This window comes from Pteropus vampyrus, unplaced genomic scaffold (genome assembly GCF_000151845.1).
Source record: "Pteropus vampyrus isolate Shadow unplaced genomic scaffold, Pvam_2.0 Scaffold130, whole genome shotgun sequence".
NCBI lineage: Eukaryota > Metazoa > Chordata > Mammalia > Chiroptera > Pteropodidae > Pteropus > Pteropus vampyrus.
Window position 1 is genome coordinate 3,765,951 of NW_011888911.1, and position 14,183 is coordinate 3,780,133.

Below are 14,183 nucleotides of genomic sequence, written 5' to 3' on the forward strand. Positions count from 1 at the left end.
TTGCAGCTCTACAGAAATTTTAGAATCAGCTTGTCAATTTACACACACACACACACACACACACACACACACACACACACATACACAGCCTACTAGGATTTTGTTTGACATTGTATTGAATCTATATGAAATCTGTTTTAGATTATGATATTTTAATAATATTGAGTCTTCTGATCCATGAACAAGCTCTATCACCCCATTTATTTAGGTCTTCTTTAATTTATCGTAGTAATGTTTATAGTTTTCCGTATAGAAGTCTTTTATATTTTTGCCAGATTTACTCCGAGTATTTTATATTTGTATGCTATTGTAAATCTTGATTTTTAAAATTTCAATTTCTAACTTTTCATTGCTAATATATGAAAATACAATTGAATTTTGTAGCTTGCTTTGTATCCTTCAACCTTGAAAAACTCACTTATTATTTCTAGTAGCTTGTTAGTAGAGCGCATCAAATTTTCTACACAGAAGATCATATAATTTGAGAACAGTTTATTTCTTTCTTTTCAATCCAGATATATTTTGTCTTGCCTGACTGCACAGTCCAGAACCTCCACTACAATGTTGAATGGAGGTGGTGAGAGTAAATACCCCTTATTTGTTTCTAGTGTTAGGAGAATATGTTCCATCCTTCTCAATTAAGTGTGATGCTAACTGTAGGGTTTTGATAGATGCCTTTTAGTAGACTGAGGAAGTTTCCTTTATTTCTAGTTTGCCTGAGTTTTTATCAGAAATGGATGTTGGATTTTGTTAAATGCTTCTTTTGTGCTAAGATGATCTTATAATTTTTCTTTTTTAATTTTTTATATGATGAATTATACTGATTGATTTTAAAATGTGAAATTGGCTCTGCATTCCTAGGACAAATTCTACTCGATTTTTTTCTTGAAGTGTAAAAGAGGTCTAATTCGAGACCTTTTTTTTCTAATATAGATATTTCATGCTCTAAATTTCCTTCTAAGAATTGCTTTAGCGGCAACCCATGAATGCTGTTTTTTATTTTCATTCACTTCAAAATACTTTCTAATTTCCCTTTATTTTTTAATTTACTTTTTATTTCTCAATTAGAGTTGATGTTTAATATTATTTTATATTAGTTTCAGGTGTATGACATAGCGATTAGGCATTTATATAATTTACAAAGTGGACCTGCTCTTGGTTTCATTCATGGCCGAGCTCTCAGGGAATCACAGGATAAAGCAATCAGATCTTACCAGGGCAATGCAGAATCAGATTTGGCCACATGGAGGGGAGGGCTCAACACAGGGAAGATGGTACCTGCCTATAGGCGGCACAAGAGGAGGGCTCAACAAAGAGACAATGGCGGCTGTCCCTCCAGCCCTCGCCATGAAGCCACACAACTCAGTCTTTCCCTGTAAGTCTCTGGCACCTCTCTAACTGCTGTCCCTCTGCCAGAGTACAGAGTGAGTGCCTGTAAACAAGTGAGTCTGTGCACGAGCCCTTTAAGAAGATATCTGTATTTCCAGCTGCCTTTTGTCTCACCCAGATGTTCAGAATTCCCACCGATTTTCACAGTCAGATTTTGTGGGAACTCCTCTTTCAGCGCTGGAATTCTAATCCAGAGAGCCCCAGTGTGGGGCTGGGGCCCCTCACTCCTCTGAGAACTCTGCAGCCAAGATATCCCTTCTGATGCTCAACCACCACATGTAGGTATGGGACCACCTCGTTTCATCCCGTCTCCACACCTCCTACCAGTTTCCAGTCTTGATATGGCCTCTTATTTATATCCTTAGTTATAGGACTTCTGTTCAGCTGATCTTTGAACTGTTCTCCAGGTTAACTGTTCAATAATTTAGTTGCATTTTTAATGTGGTTGTGGGAGGAGTCATGCATAGTATTTACCTACTCTGCCTTCTTGACTAGAACTCTCTCTAATTTCCCTTTAGATTTCTTTGACATACAGGTTATTCAGAAGTGAGTTATTTAGTTTCCAAATATTTCAGAATTTTTAAGGATCTTTCTGTTATTATTTCTCACTGAATTCCATTGTGGCAAGAGAACATACTTTGTAAGAAACTTTTAATTTTATTGAGATTTTTTCGATGGGCCATAATGTACGTATCTTCATTAATGTTCCATGTGCACTTGAAAAAAATTTGTATTCTGCTGTAGTAGGGTAGAATGTTCTATAAATATCAATTAGGTTAAGTTGGTTGACAGTGTTGCTCAAGGCTACTATAGTCATGCTGATTTTCTGCTGTTCTATAGGTTATTGAGAGAGGAGTATTAAAGTTTCCAATAATTGTGAATTTGAATATTTCTCCTTATAGTTCTCAGTTTTTGCCTCTCATATTTTGACACTGTTGTTAGATGCATACACATTAAGGGTTTTCATGTCTTTTTAGAAATGACCCCTTTATCAGTATGTGATGCCTCTCTTTATCTTTGATAACTTTGCTATGAATTCTGCTCTGTATGAAATTTATATGCCTGTTCCTGCTTTCTTTTGATTAGGGTTAGCATGGTATATCTTTCTCTTTCTATATACTTTTAATCTATAGTATCTTTATATTTAAAGTGTGTTTCTTATAGACAACATATAATTGGGTCTTTTTTTTGACCCACTATGACATTATCTTTTAATTGGTATATTTAGGTCATTGATGTTTAAAGTGATTATTGATATAGTTGGATTAATATCTCCAATATTGTTATTGTTTTCTATTTGTTGCCCTTGTCCTTTGTTCCTACCTTTTCTTCCCATTTTTCCTGTCTTTGTGAATTTTGTCAGCTTTATCAAGGTATAATTGACAATAAAATTGTAAGGTATTTAAAGTGTACAACATGATTTGATATATGTATACATTGTGAAAGAATTCCTTCCATCGAGTTAATTAACACGTCCATCACCTCACATATTCTTTCTTTCTCTCTTTCTTTCTCTCTTTCTTTCTTTCTTTCTCTTTTTCTTTCGTTCTTTCTCTTTTTCTTTCTTTCTTTCTTTCTTTCTTTTTTCTTCCTTTCTTTCTCTTTTTCTTTCATTCTTTCTCTTTTTCTTTCGTTCTTTCTCTTTTTCTTTCGTTCTTTCTCTTTTCCTTTCGTTCTTTCTCTTTTTCTTTCTCTCTCTCTCTCTCTCTCTCTCTCTCTCTCTCTCTCTCTCTCTCTCTCTCTCTTTCTTTTTTGGAGCACCTTTAAGTTCTACCCTCAGCAAATTTTAGTTATAGAATACCATGTTATCCACTATAATCACCATGTTACATATTAGATTCTCAGAACTTATTCATCTTATAACTGAAAGTTTTTACTGTTCCACCAACCTCTCAACCTCTCCCTATTTCTTCCACCCCCCAACAACAATTTTCTACTGTTTCCATGAGTTCAACTTTCTTTTTTTTTTTTTAGATTTCACATATAATGATACCACACAGTATTTGTTTTTCTTCATCTGGTTTATTTTGCTTAGCATAATGCTCTCCAGGTTTATCCATGTTGTTATTACAAATAATAGGATTTCATCTGTTTTGAAGGCTGAATAATATTCCATTTTGTGCGTGTGTGTATGTGTGTGTGTGTACATATCACATACTTTGCCTAATGTGAATAATGTTGTAATGAACATGGGAGTACAGATGTCTCTTTGAAATATTGGTTTCATTACTTTTGAGTATATACCCAGAAGTGGGATTGCTAGATTATATAGTAGTTCTGTTTTTAATTTCTTGGGGAACTTGCATACTCTTTTCCATAGTGACTGTACCAATTTACATTCCCACCAACAATGTACAAGGGTTCTCTTTTCTCCACATTCTCACCAGCATTTATTATCTCCTGTCATTTTTTGTGTGTGTGATTTTAATTGAGCAATTTGTATGATTCCATTTTCTCTTTTTTCTTAGCATATCAGGTGGGGTTTTTGTTTTGTTTTGTTTTGTTTGCCTTTTTTAGTGGTTGCCTTAGAGTTTGCAATATATATTTATAACTAATAAGCCCACTTTAAAAACCACTGTGCTGTTTCACAGGTAGTATGAATACCTAATAGTAACAAAATAATTCTAATTCCTCCCTCCTGTCCATTGTGTCGCTGCTTTCATTCACTGTACTCGTACATCAGCATACATAAAAAAGTGTGGAGGCCCCAGTGATGAGTGTCTGACTCTCAGACTTGTCCGGCAATTTGTTCATTACAGTTTGCTTTCCTTCCCAGCACTAGTTCCCTGGGAGGTTTCTGCTCCCGGCTTCTGCTCCGGTAAGCTATGAGTCTCTGTATCTGCCTGCATCTCCAATCTGGGGTAAGCAGTGGTTTGTCCTGTGACCTCACTTCTTACATATCTAAGAATTGTTGATTTTCCAATTTGTTCAGATTTTTACTTGGTAGGGTGGAGTGGTGACTCTAAGCTACTTACATGTGGGAAACCAGAGTCACTTTCTTATTAGCTTTTGATCATTAGTTTTTCCTATAACATTATTTTCAAATTGAGATAATATATTCTTATGTCTCATCAATATTTTAAGTTCATCCAATATATCTTCAAAATTACATTCTCTAATTCATTGTTAGTAAGAGATAGGCCTTTAATAATCATGAAGCTTTATGTATTGCCCACAATTTCCCATGGCAAGTGTTACTATCTATTTCCTCTTAGTCCAAAATATCATACCATACTGAAAATTTGCATAAGACATTGTAATTTATTTATACAAATATATTTTTGTTTTTAACATCATGTTTCATTTGATATTATGTATGCTAGTATTTGATAAATGTTAATATTTTTAGAAGTGTCCTAATTCTGTTTACTCCACTTTCCTGCATGGCCCAGAGAGGGAAATCTATGCATCTTATAACTCCCAAACACTTCTGTAGCACCCAGTGGATCTCTGCCAAGATCAAGTCAATCCCTCCTGCCCCAAGACACTAAAATGCTCTAATACAATTGCGGCAAGCAAAGAGCCTGGGGAGTGGCAATTTCATTATTGTCCAAACATCTCTCTCTGCATGACCTTGAAACACAAATGCACTGACAGACTCAAAACAGCACAGACCAAAGAGAGAAAATTGAAACTGAGACCTGAGCATCCCTAGGTTCCTGGAGAACAAAAAGAAGCAGAGTTTTTGGAGAGTCGTGGGTCTCAACTGGAGGAGGCACCCCCACACACAAGTGCTTCTCCCCTGGCCTGTGGCAAAGGGCAGTCAGTCTTCCAAATACCCAGTAAGGAACAGCTTTGTGAGGAAAAATTGAATTCAGAAATCCTGTTTCCACAGCATCCCGAAATCATTCTGACACCACAGTCACATAGCTATGAATATACTGTCCCCATATTCCCTTCTTAATAACATTCAGACCGTCCAAGGGTGATTCGTTTCATAACTCTGCCTGAACTGAATCTGGATATTGCTCAGCCTCTGTATGAAAAGATCATACTGGCATCCTACTGATAAGGTTGTTTTTGATAGTCGTTTATCTTAAAATCATTTCAAACTTGTAGGACATTGCAAGAGCAGTACAAAGTACTCTTGATCTTTTCAGTCAGATTCCACAGTGTTATCACTTTACCACATTTTCCAATTCCTTTAAAATACTCCAGTGTATTTTCCCCAAAAACAGGGACGCATTCTGAGATAACCACCACATAACTCCTTAATCAGAAAGACAACATTTTTTCAAGGCCACAGGCCCATTTCAAATTTACCAACTGCTCAACCTATGTGAAAATGTCTCTCTTTTATTTTTTTCATTCTAGGCCAGTTTTCTTTTTTTGGAGCTGTTCCTCACACTCTCTCACATTTTCTTGTCCTTGACAGATTTATAGAGCACAGATGACCCCACCCAGGCCTGCCCATTGTCTCCTCCTAAGCAGACTCAGGCCCTGTGTTCCCAGCAGGACCCCCGGCCTGATGCAGGGCTTCCCTCAATGCGGCCCTTCAGGGCACATGAGGTCCACCGTCCTCCCCCCAGCACTGCTGATGCCAACTGCATAACTGTGCGACATCTCTGCCAGCCTTCTCCAAACACACAGAGATTTGTTTTTACTTTGTATGAGTGGAATTTTATGGGGAGATATTCACAGTTTCCATCAATTTCATGTTTCCCTTCCAACTTTCCCCCACCAGCCTTGTTATCCATTAATGATTCTCACCTGGATCAGCTACCATTATAATAGTTGACAAATGGCAATTTTTCCATTTCTATCACTGCTCCCATATTTACTACTTGGCTTTCTACTGCTCCCTATTTATTTATCCAATGTTTTATAATCTGTTATCATTATTTATTTTGATGCTCAGATTTGACCAATAGGATTCCCTTCAAGATGACTACATCAGGCTCTGGGTAAGTCACCTGTGCTTGGTCCAGGTAGTGTCCAAGGAGGGAAGATTCCATTATTTCTGACCCTTCCCCAAATTACACTCCTGTTAGAGGTGTTATTTCTTTTATCAAGCCATGTGAGTAGCCATCTTTGAATATTTAAAATTCACCAATACCCTCCTAAATTTTCTCTGGGTTTATTCTCTATTCCTTACTTCAATTCATTCTGCCTCTACGAGGCTCCTTTTACAAACACAAATCTCATCATGTCACTCTTCTGTGTACTGCTCTTTCTGTGTTTATTTTGAAGGGGAGGAAATACATTGTGCAGGAACTGGAGATAAATTTGTCCAGGAAAGATTTTTGCTTCAAGAATGAAGAGACTGGAGGAGTTTACAGGTGGGAGAGATTGGAGAAAAAACATCTCCACAATATGTAGGAGTAGAGGGGAGAGGCAGAGGCACTGGGATGCCTGGAGACTTCAGAAGTAGAGACACAGGAGGTGTGGCCCATCTTTGTTTCTGGGGACACTCTTTATTCTGGCTCCTGACGTAGGATTTTCTCCTTTATTCCTACTGTGGACAAAAAAAAAGAGGGGGAGGAGATATAGAAAGTAACCTCAAAGGGTGATTTGATTATAAATTCCTAACTGAGCAGATCATGGTGAGCAGTCATGCCCCAGGCATATAACTTTTTAGTAATAGGTTTATCTTTGCCTTAAGCAAGCCCTGTCCATTGTTTCTGTGCATCTAGGTAAACACACCTTTGAAATAAGCCACAACAAACTTCCAGAGAGCCTACAATTTTGTTTAACTATCCTGTAATCCAATCCCCATCTGCTTTCTCCCACCTCCATGTAACCTTCCTTAGTTCCCTCTTTAATTTCAAATGCATAAAAGAAGCTGCAAATTTTATTCACTAGAGCATTTGAGATCTTGCTCCTCAGCACTTGTTATTGGTTTGACTCAAATAACATAAAAAAAATCGCCCCAAGTTTGGACGTGTTCTTACAATTACACTACCTTTCCCAATGCTTCTCTACAACACTATTTGACAGCACAGGCTCCTCTGGGTGTTAAAACTTGAAGTGCACCCGTAGGTGCACCCTGGGCTCTATTTTTTATTGGTATGCTTTTTTATTTTTTATTTTGTTAAGCGAGGCAACCCTTGGTTGACCTCACAGAATGCAAGGACCTTGTCAGTTTACAATCCCTTATTTTTTATTTTTTATGCTTACAGCACCTGGTCTTCCTAGGTGGTCTCCCATCCAAGTACTAACCAAGCCCAACCCTGCTTAGCTTCTGAGATCAGAGGGGATCGGGCTTGTTCAGGGTGGCATGGCCTTAGACTGCTATGCTTTAAAAAATAACCTATGGGTTATCTAGTTCATTTTGTTGACTGAAAAATAATATAAACTACGTGTTTCGTTACCAAAAAGGATTTATTTGGGAAAAATAAAGGGTTCCAACCCAGTGCATGCAGACGTGGCCAAAAGCCATGTGCATACTAACTTGCACGCCAAGATGGAGGGGTATTTATAGAAGGGAAATGGAAGTTAAGGGAGGAAGATAGTAGAACCATAGACCTTTATTATAAAGAGTTCTTCCAGAGCAGCCAGGTGGGCCACCTGGCTGGGGACAGTGCTCCATGCCAGAGGCTGTGATAGGGTCCCAGCCAGTTAGGCTGAGGGCTTGAGAAAGCCCAGAGGTGAACTCACAGGGGAGACCCCACGGCCAAGGTAAGAGAAACCAACTACACTTCACCAGAAGCCGGCACACTGTGAAGGTGGCAGGTCCCGAGCTGCTGCCTGACTCCAAAATATGCCTCTGGGTGGTCCTGCCCATCGTCATCATCACTTTCTCCTTGAGTGTGATCTGCCACCACATGTCCATCCTGCTGCAGAGTGACAAGAAGCTTACCCAGGAACAAGTCTCCCACAGTCAAGTCTTAATTCGAAGCAGAGTCCTCAGGGAAAATGGAAAATACATTCCCAAACAGTCTTTCTTGATACAAAAATATTACTTCAACAACCCAGAGAATGGGCTTTTCAAAAAAATTAGAAGGAAAGTAGTGCCTTCTCCTGTGACTGATCCCACTATGCCCACAGGCATGATGAAAGGCAGTGTAACAAATGTTCTCCCTATGATTCTTATTGGTGGATGGATCAACATGATATTCTCAGGCTTTGTCACAACCAAGGTCTCATTTCCACTGACCCTCCATTTTAAGCCTGTGCTACCGCAAGGAATCAAACTACTCACATTAGATGCATCCTGGGTGAGTTCTCCATTCTAACACTTCCTCAATGTCTTTGAGCTTTGGAGCACTTACTCTTTGATTCTGGGTCAAGATAATGCCACTGACCAGTCACAGATGATACAGGAACAGATGACTGGAGCAGCCATGGCCATCGCCAGAGACACCAACAAAGCTTTTAAGCAGAGTGAGAAGCTTTGGAGCTGACAGATCACCAGTGAGCACTAGATGATGTCAAAGAGGAACTCATGGCCAAAGACCTCCACCCTGAAGGCACGTTCAAAAAGGAATTACAGACCTCTATGTTTTTGAAATAATAATGAAAGTCAGAGAAAGGGAGAAAACTCAAGTTAGTGATATTATATAAAACAGCAAAAATACAGTCTTCGGGAAAAGCATTGTCAATTATACCTAATTATTATGTGTAATCAGCCTGACTTCTAACCACGGTGGATTTCTGTTTTCTTAGGATCTAAACATCCTGCATTTTACCTTTAATTTTTTGTTAGCATTTTTATAACTCTTTACTGAAGAGAGTTATAAAAATGTAGGAACTGTGGATGAGCAAAATAAAGCTCCCTGAGTTGTTCATTTTGAGCCCGCAGAATGACATAAAGAGCAAATGTGTCAAAACCTTATTAAAATAAACTCTTTCCAGAGTGATTATCCAGGGCCAGGACTGACTTAGCTAACCTTCTTTATCTCATAATACTGTCCAGTGAAAATCCATGACTGTGAGACATTGCTGGATTCTCAAGTGCTTTTGGGATCATCAGAGACAGGTTAAGTAATGTGAGATCTTGATCTAGAGTTCAGAATATATCAAATCCATTGACAAATTAGTGGTGCTGTACTGTATATAGCTACTCAAATGAACGAAAAACTTCATTTTCCAGTTATTCTACATAAGAGAGAATTTATCACTGTAATAAGGGAGAGAGGGCGATTGCTGGCAGACACACAGTTAAGGGTTGCCCAGAAATAATTCCAACTGGATTAACTCTCTGGGAAGTGGCAGGATGCCATTTCTGTACTAAGAGATTGCATGTTGAACACTGTAATAAAGAATAAATGACTCTTGACTCTATAAATTAAACCATCCTGTGTCTCTTCAAAAAAAATAAAATAAAATAAACAACAATAGAGTTCTTCCTGTAGGGTTATAGCAATTACATAGAGTGCAAGAACTTATATAAGCCCTAGTTCCTCTCATAGACCCTCCTGACTGATTATATTTCCTTAAAGTTCTAGTTAGTCTTTATAAATTTCTATGGCATTTGTGATGAACTCAGTGCTTATAACACACCCCAGATTTCATCTCCACCCAGAATTAGATCTCCAGCAGCCTAATTGGTTTTCTTTTTTGACTTGGATGCCTCATAGACATGACATATCATAAAGAGTCCAACCCTCACCTTGGCCATACCCCACACCTCCCATCTGAATGGATTATGCCACTCTTCAGCTAGTGACCTGGCTTCAAACTCTGGGAACATTTCCTCATCCTGTGTCTCCCCACATCGTAGACAATCCATTGCCCAGTTTGTTATTTTTCCTCAGCTAAATAAAGACACTTACCAGGCAGGACATTCCAAGGGCTTAGAGGTTTCCTCCTGGACTCATGTGAAGTCAGACCTTTCTTTGGAATGTGCACGTTCTGAACATCCTGGATCTGCTGAGTCGACCCTTTAGGGCACACGTTTTATTTCTCTGGGGTTGAGTTATTGGAATATGTAATAATCGCACATTTTTGTTATTGTTTGCTTGCTTGCTTGCTTTCACTAGCATTCAGGACTGTTCTTATATTTACTTTAAGGTGTTCTGATAGATGTGTCATGATCTCTCACTATGATTTTAATTTTTTCATCTGCTTATTTGCCATCTGTGTATCCTCTTCAATGAAATGCCTGTTTGTGTTCTTTGCCTATTTTATAATCAGACCATTCATTTTCACTGTTGCATTTGAGAGTTTTTGTACATTCATATACTATCTTAGTTGGATATGTGGTTTGCAAATATTTCTCTCCAGTGCATACTTTGTAATTTAATCTTTCAAAGAGACTACATTTTAAATTTTAATAAATTCTAATTTATCCATTTCTTTTTTATGAATCACATTTTCAGTGTCAAGTCTAAAAATCCCTTTACCTAGCCTTAGATCCCCAACTTTTCTCATAGAATTTTTTTCTAATGTTTTACATTTTACATAAATGTGTGTGATCCATTTGGAGTTAATGTTTGTATGAGGTGTGAGGTGTAGATGGTTAGGTCAAGGAGTTTTTGTTTTGTTTTACTGTGGATGTCTCATTGCCATGCTCCTTTTTGATGGAGAAGCCATCTTTCCTCCCATAAATTGTTTTTGGACATTTGCCAAAAACCAGTTCCCTGTCTTTGTTTGGCTCTCTATTCTGTTCCATTGATCAACTTGTCTTTCTTTCTGCCAACGTCACACAGAGTTCATAGCTACATAATAACCATTAAAATAGGGGAGATTTTATTCTGGTTTTTCAAAATTGCTATCCTAAATCCTTTGCCTTTCCATATAAGTATTTTTTTAAAGGAAAGTGCATATATTAATTTTTTCAAGAGAGGTTCTACAACTTGCTTTTCATTTAATAGTCCATCATCAACATCTTTCCATGTCCGTACCTTTAGATCTATTTCATTTTAAAAACAAAATAAACCAAAACAAATTCACAGTGTACTGCATTGTACTGACGTACTGGAATTTATTTAACCTGGTCCCTCTTAATGGCTATTATTTTCTGTTATAATACGTAATGATGAAATCAATATTCATATTACATATGTATTTGCACAAATATTCTCGACACCCGTTTGTTGTCCCTTGACTTTGTTTGTGGTTATGCAAAGATCAATTTTGTCTAAACTTTGGTCAAATTTATCAATCATTTCCTTTATGGCTTTGGGCTTTGATGCTTTAGAAAGACCTCCTAAATTATCAATAAAAATCATTCATCTGTGTTTATACGAGTACTTTCAGTTTCAGTTTTACATCTTCTCCCAGCCGAGCCCCCAAAGAACTGACGATGTCCACCAGGAAGCGGGGAAACAGCTCTGCCAAGCCTGGACCGAGCGCCTGATCTGCAGGCTTCTCAGGGAAATCCCAAGTCTTCTCCGGAGCCCAGAAATGGCCTGCACCGGCCTGGAAGTTACGCAGGCGGAAATCTGCCCACTTCCCAGCATCTGCCCGAAAACATTTTCAAGTTCCCCTTGTGCTGCCGAGGTGACACTCTGCCGGCCCGGAGCTCCGAGGCGGACGCCGGGGGCCGTGCCGGACGCCCGGGTGCCCTTCCCGGGCTGAGAGGCGCGAGGTGCACTGGAACGTGATCGGGCGGCCGGCGGGGCGCCCTCGCCGGCCCGCGATCCCGGCCTGTTCCGCTGACGTTCGCGCTGGTTTTCGGGCGCTATCTGGCGGCCACTATTACGCAGTGTCTCCCCTCCCGAATTCCCGCGAAAACTGCAAGGGATGGGATGTGGCCACGGTGCCCAAGGAAGCGTTCCAGAAGGCCGGCGGCACGGGCGGGATCGTCCCGGTGGTGTCCGAGCGTCGGCGTGTCACTTGTTCATAGAGACTGGACGTGCAGAAGTGACGGGGGTGCCGGTCGCCGCTCTCCTGGGCTAGCGTACGGGGCCGCCAGGGAGGGTTGACCAGCCCCCGCCGTCCCATGCGTGGTCCTGTCGTCGGCCCTTCCATGTTACCCATTTTTTTCCAGTCCAGTCCCGAAGGTTGGGACGGACGGTATCGGGAGGAGAGGAGAGCGCGTCATAGGCTCAGTTGCCGGTCCGCACGGATCCCAATTGTCAGAGACGCCTCCCGGAAATATTCTCAAGTGTCTGTTCAAGGTCGTGGACCGGCACAAGCCGTCTATGGAGACGGGGACGGGGCCCTAGCTCCTTCCACTCCAGCAACACGGACCGGCTCCTGCCCGCGGGATAGTCCAGGGCAGGGGCGGGGGCGGAGGCCGGAGCGGGGCGGGTAGGGCTTCTGTAGGCGGGCGCTGGCCTGCGAGGATCCTGGCCTTCGGACTGGACTTCCACCAATCTTTCCGAGTCCATTTGTGGAGGAGGGAACCAGCTCGGGCCAGACGGGTAAATCCGTTTAGGGCGCCCATCCCGAATGCGGGTCTGTGTGGTACCTGGTGTTCGAAACTTCCCTAAATATTTCCAAGTACCCTTCCCAGAGCTGTGGCCTGGCATGATGGCCAATGCCAAGAGGCCTAGGGCAACCACCAATGTTTCTCTAAGTCTATGAGCTCCATTTTTTATTTCCTTTTGTTTCTAGATTACACATATAAGATTGCACAGTATTTATCTTTTTCTCTCTGACTTATTTCACTTGGCATAAAGTCCTCAAGATCCATCCATGTTGTCACAAATGGCAAGATTTCATTCCTTTTTATGGCTCAGTAATAATCCATTCAGTCTAAGAAATTTTCTAAATCCACTGGGGAGCCTGGGAACTTGTTTGCTCCAACCCTAACCCACAAGCTTACAGCAACCAACCTGAAAAGCCAGACCACAATCTCTGTAGCACTTGGCTCCAAACAGTCAAGACTTGATCAATGGCAGACTGTTTCCTGCCATTTTGTCCCCACTTCTAACTTAGGACCAAACCAGATAAAGTCAAATTTGCTCTCCCTCACCACTCATGTAAGATGGTCCTCTTCTAGTCAGCCTGACCCTCCAATCAAGACATGCCTTCCTTTTTCTTTTTTCCCACCATGGTGAAAGCTTTCCCACTCCTCCGCCTGCCTTTGAGTCTGCCAAATGCAAGTGGTGGTGCCAATCCATTGCTGTATAGAGCAAGCTCCAAATAAATAGTGCTCGTTCTCATTTGGGTGGTCTTCATCTCCACAGAAGTCGGTAGTAATGGAACCAAATAAAGCACTCAGAGAATCATATCTGTTCCTCATGTTAACACTTTTTAAAAATGTAGTACTCTTTATTAATCATATGATTTAAAAAGTTGAGGTATAATTCGTATACCATAAAATTCACCCTTTTAAAAATAAACAATTTGGTGATTTATAGTCTATTGACAAAGTGTACAGTAAGCATCACTATCTAATTCCAGAACATTTTCATCACCTTATAAAGAAACTTCTTCCCATTAAACAGTCACTTTCCACTCTGTCCTCTCTCCAGGCCCTGCCAATCACCAGTATGCTTTTTTCCTGTCTCTACAGATTTGCCTATTTGGGATGTTTCGTGAAAATGAAATCATACAATATGGCCTTTTCTGTCTGGCTTCTTAATTTTAGCATCATGTTTTTGAGACTTATCCATGTGCCCTGGGGCTAGCAGCCACCCAAAGGGTGCTTGAAGTATTAGTGGCAGAGAGAGACACTGTTCGGAGACTTTGGAAGCTCACATAGGTGACTTGCAACACAAGCCTTTAGGATTTTGAAAGCCTGCCGTCATCTGCAGATAAACTTCTCTCCTTTTGAGAAACTGCTCTCAGCCTGCTATTGGGCCTTAGTAGAGACTGAACATTTAACCATAGCCATCAAGTTATTATGCGACCTGAGCTGTCCATCAGGAACTGGGTGTAATCTGACCCACCAAAGCCATAACAGTGAGTGTGCACAGCAGCACTATGTCATCAAATGGAAGTGCTATATATATGATCGGGCC

At 40.3% G+C, this 14,183-nt stretch overlaps 2 pseudogenes; one reads left to right on the forward strand and one right to left on the reverse strand.

Annotated features, from left to right (window-relative positions):
- Positions 1-6,273: 6,273 nt before the first annotated feature.
- LOC105296880 lies at positions 6,274-8,842 on the forward strand (annotated as a pseudogene).
- LOC111744251 lies at positions 7,500-7,618 on the reverse strand (annotated as a pseudogene).
- Positions 8,843-14,183: the final 5,341 nt, after the last annotated feature.